This window comes from Lycium barbarum, chromosome 2 (genome assembly GCF_019175385.1).
Source record: "Lycium barbarum isolate Lr01 chromosome 2, ASM1917538v2, whole genome shotgun sequence".
In the NCBI taxonomy this organism is placed as follows: domain Eukaryota; kingdom Viridiplantae; phylum Streptophyta; class Magnoliopsida; order Solanales; family Solanaceae; genus Lycium; species Lycium barbarum.
The window spans coordinates 37,692,111-37,697,281 of record NC_083338.1 but is presented as its reverse complement, the minus strand read 5'-3'; the positions used below and the strand labels follow the sequence as shown (position 1 = coordinate 37,697,281).

The following is a 5,171-nucleotide window of genomic DNA, read 5'->3' as shown; positions in this document are numbered from 1 at the left end:
ATTATGTGTAATTGGTTAATTGTGGGATTATATTAAATGGAGGTATAATGGATAAGTGTTGTATCAAACACACATCCACGTGGATTCATTACTGGGCAGCAGCAAATTGACACCATTAATAAGAATGGTTCGTTGCATGTACTAATATATAGTAGTAGCTAATGGGTGGGCCCCACGGTCCACAAAAGGATAGAAACCTTAGACTTTACTTAAGATAGGCCTGTCCCATACGAAATGGAGGCAGCAACTTTTTAATATTTCAGTTTCCATTTTTAGCTAAGACATTCCATTTCTTAAGAAAGGCATTGCAGCAATGTTTTAGTATAGAGAGGCTATATATATACGTACACTTCTTGTCATCTCTGTTGGAGAATTACTTTAGTATGAAATTGGCAGCAAAAATTAAATAAGTCACGAAGTGCAACAAAATACGGATTTTGCTAGCAATCATCGCTTGATCTCGAAGTTCCATTTTATCGCATTGTTAAATTCGAGATCTCTTCGAAGTGAAGTAGGGTGGAAGAAGATCATTTCTTGGAATATAAGGTAAGAAATATTCTCTCCTACGTTTATTTAGATTCATCCCGGTCATAGCTAAATTATGAGATGAGAAGTACGAAATTAATTGCGGGAAATCGGATAAATTGTTATTGTTATCATGCGGATTGTTTGGTGGTTGTTATAAATTGTTTGGTGTGCTGGAATATCGTGGGATTGGCTGTAGTTGTTGTGGTTGTGCCTGTTGTTATAATATGTATATACGAAAATAAAGAAGTGTATACAAGTATCGGTATAGGAATGTATAGTGGGCTATTTTGGAGGTGGTTTAAGAATTGATTTCATTCTATTTGGATATGTATTTATTGATATTGCTGTTGGTATGGTGATTGATATTTTGGCTAAGTTAGAATCACGAGGATTATTGTGTTTTTAGGGAAGATGCTGCCCGAATATCGTTAGATTTCTAAGTAATTAAGGATTGGTTTGAAAGAGTATCCTAATTTAATTATTGGCATATTTGGTATTATTTGTAGATTGGTGAAGCCCGAGACCTAATTTATGGTTAACTTGAGAAGCGACAAAGGTATGTAAAGCTAACCCTTCTTTCTTTTTGGCATGATCTTTATAAAACAAACAGACGATGAGTTTATAACTCCAAAGAAACTCCAATTCTTAGCGACACTAGGATGGCTAACGTTATTGATTTCCAGAACTTACTTCATTATGTCTTGATACGTGTCTATGACTCCAGTCGTCCTGTTTTGATATAATCCATAGTGACATTCGAAGGATACTTGATATGACTACTGTCTTGATTTTCAAATGATAGTTCATTTTGATTATTCTATTGAGTCTCAGATATGATTTAGTTTGCATATGGCTGCTCACTACTCTGCTCGTGCATGCCGTAATATATCTTTCACTGAGTCCCGAGCCGGGTATGTTTTCGTGCACAGTTTCACTGCATTGTTCACCTAGTCCCTCACTAGAGGGTTGGGTACGGTATATATATATGATGATGTGATGATATGATGATATGATGATATGATGATGTGATTATGGCGCCAAGGATGGCATGTGATGACTTGATTCACCGAGTCCCATAATGGGCCGAGTATGATATATGATATTGATAAGCATGATTTACATTTCATAAGGCAAGTGTTTTGGGATTTTGAATGTCATACTTGTCTCCTGTGATCTCTATTTCAGTCATGATCCTCGTTATTGTATTTCATGCTTTATATACTCAGTACATATCTCGTACTGACCCCCTTTCTCCGGGGGGCTGTGTTTCATGCCCGCAGGTACAGATACTCGATTTGGTGATCCTCCAGCTTAGGATTTCTACTCAGCTGTCTTGGAGAGCTCCATTGTTCCGGAACCTAGACTTTTGGTACAGATCTTCTGATGTAATAATATGTTTATCCAGGGGTACGGCGGGGCCCTGTCCCGTCATATTTTATTATCGATACTCTTAGAGGTCTGTAGACATATGTGTGGGTTGTGTATAAGTTTTGTTCAGCTGTGTCTATACGATTTGCTATGGATATGTTCGTCTGTAGTGGCAGCCTTGTCGGCCTGCGTATGGTATTGATATGTAGTGGCAGCCTTGTCGGCTAGCACATCATATTGACATGTAGTGGCAGCCTTTTCGGCTTGCGTATCACATTATGTTTTGATTAGTTGTGATTCCTCAGGAGACAGGTTATCGGGATAAATATATATGATGACGTTATGAACCTTTGGAGTTCTTTTGCATGTTTCCATATTGTCCTTAGGTCCAGTTTGACTATATCTAACAGGTACGTATACGAGTGTCTAGCTTGGGCACTAGTCATGGCCCACGGGGCTGGGTCATGACACATGCATTTATCTGAGCTTCCATTAATATTTCTCGCTTGAAAATTGCTCACTTTGTGATCCCCCCCCCCCCCCCCCCTCTCTCTGTTCAATTTTCTGGAAATTTCTGGGCAAATCTGGTGAAAAAAAGGGGGTTCTTACCCTTTTTATTAGGGTCAAATTCGGGTCGGGTCACTATAGCATTTTATTGTAGCAGCACTGTCGCAAGTCAGTACTGTAGCACGCATTTCTGCTCTGCCAGCTGAACTTGTAACGTCCATAATTATCTACTCCGAAGTCCAATCGACGAGCAGTTTGTTGCATTTGAAACTAGACTCGACGAGCTTTATTTTAGGCTTTTGTTTCACCTTAAAACACTTCATATGCTAAGCGATATTCGTCCACCAAGTTGGACCAAAACTTTCACACAAAATATTACCCATCCTTTTTTTTCCAAAGTCGTCCTACTCGATTTCTTCCACTCATTTCCTTATAAAACCTTCTGGTATACCTTATATACATCCTTCATCATTAAATATACTTATTAATGCTTGCTCCTTATATTCCAAAGTGGTATTACTCAACGTACTTATGTATCAAATTTGATAAGTGCTTCTTCGAAGATATGGGGTGTAAAATCCTTCCTCCCTTCAAAACATTCATCCTCGAATTATGTAGTGAGCCGATCCTCAATATTCTCATTGAATTTTTGTTCGATTACCATATACGTATACTATAATTTGGTCAGTTTCGTCCCACTCTTTTATTCTTGTGTTGTACTCAGCATTGATTTCAAAGAATATCATAATCATATCTTTACTTGTTATTGGTGATAGCCTTACTTTATCGCTTTATCGTCATGTGGTGAACTCATAAATCATAGCCACATTTTTCTTTCCAGCTTATTACTTTATGTACTTTACTTGTTCTGTCTTAGTATAGGGTATCCGTAGGAGACGCATCTTCCTTTTCTTATAATACGACTACTTCTTAAGCTTGTGTACTTCGCGTGTTTACTTTTATTTCTATACCCATACTTACTCTGTTTTATAATTAATCCTTTATTCCTCGCACAAGGAACCCTATTCTTAACTCAGTACCGCTTTGTCCTTCAAAATATATTACTTCTATACAATCCATTCTTCGCTTCCAACACTTATCCTACTCATTCCCTCTCATCCTTATTATGCTGATATTTTTCCTAACAATCGTTCTATTTAGTCATTCATTTTTCCGTAGTCTTAGTCTTTTACATCCAACCAAAATATCATTCGTGATCTCGATTCTCCGTCACTACTTTGCTATGTCACCTTTCTCTGATTTTCTTTTCGAGTTGACTTCCTCTTCCCTCATGCTTGCTATCAGTCCTGTCATTGCGAAACCTCTATGCTGAACTTTCCCTAACAAGGTCTTATAAGCTTTCTTATCCACTGCTTCATGGCTCGCTTATTAGTTTCAGACTTGCATTCACTCTCTATTCACATAGAACATGTCACCTCTCTAGTTGTTTCCTCGCAATACTTTACTTACTTTGTATTACGGTTCTTGCTACATTCTCATTATATCCCCATCATAATCAATTCTATAGAGTACTACTTCTTGATCTCATTCGTAACACTGCTTATAAAACAAAATGAACCTCGTGGAGTAAGCATACTTAACCTGTAACTCTTTCTGATTGACCCTATTACACTAACCACATAAGTTGTCTTACCAAGTTATTCACATTCGTTACAAACCTTCGTATTCTATGCCCCTATCTCTGTCATGCTGTTACTTCATTTTACTAATAGACTCGTCGTATTTCAGTTGTGGTTATCCATCCCAATTGATACTTCAGTATCACACTCCATTAGAGTTAACCTTTCTCTTTTTAAATCATATTTTAGTACTACCAATCTTCCCAATTTTCTCTGGTATTTCTCTTTACCATAAATACCATTCTGTGTAATCATCCTTACCGTCCTCTTTCCTTTCACTTTTGGTTATCTTTTAATGCTTCCTTTCCTTTTTCACTCTAGTTCTGTCCTTGGTCTTCTTTGGATCTCAATTTCGTTATGTTCTATTTAGCTTAACTCAACGATACTTTCATAGCTTGCCTTATGTCGCTTCACTCTTATCATTCCTTAAGATTCTAACTTGAGTTGCCTTGCACTTTCCCTCAATTCATCTGTAATATCATAGGCGTATGTCCTTCGCTTATCATCCTACCTTTGGCCTCAACTCTTCGCGTAGTCCCTTCATATTGTATCGCCTTATTAACGCCACCCTACTATTCCCTTCAATCCAACTTGTATACAACTATCTCCATAGCTTCTACATCTACAATATGTCAAGATTAGGCCGTATCTATATGCGGTAATACTCTTTAACTTGACTTAAATGTATAACTAATCCCATAATCCTTTCGATACATTAATATCTTTGAATTTGTCAAAATAACCTTCTCTTCGTATAACTCACCTTCTTCACAGATCATTCTTCAGGCCATGCCAAATCCATAATTCCTCTAAAGCAACACATCCCACTTATTGTCTATTTACGATATTTCCTTTTCACGCTTCTTCCTGTTAGGTGTACCTAACCAAATGACCTGATTTTGAAAAATTCTGGTAGAGTCTCCTTTATAATTCTTACTATCTAAAACCTGCATGCAGCAAATACCAGCAATGCCTCACAGGGCATATATATATATATATATATATATATATATATATATATGCACGACGTATCCTAGCCACCCAGGGCTCCCAATTTTCGGTAGAAGAACAAAGATATCAAAACTTACCTCATATAGCACACCTTGAGATGTACCTGATCCTTTAGCG

At 37.3% G+C, this 5,171-nt stretch overlaps 1 long non-coding RNA gene across 1 annotated transcript; it reads left to right on the top strand.

Moving 5' to 3' along the window:
- The first annotated feature begins 275 nt into the window (after positions 1–275).
- LOC132629457 (uncharacterized) lies at positions 276–2,229 on the top strand. Its single transcript, XR_009578242.1, has 3 exons — positions 276–546; positions 1,035–1,084; positions 1,809–2,229. It is a non-coding gene; the product is annotated as an uncharacterized LOC132629457 (long non-coding RNA).
- Positions 2,230–5,171: the final 2,942 nt, after the last annotated feature.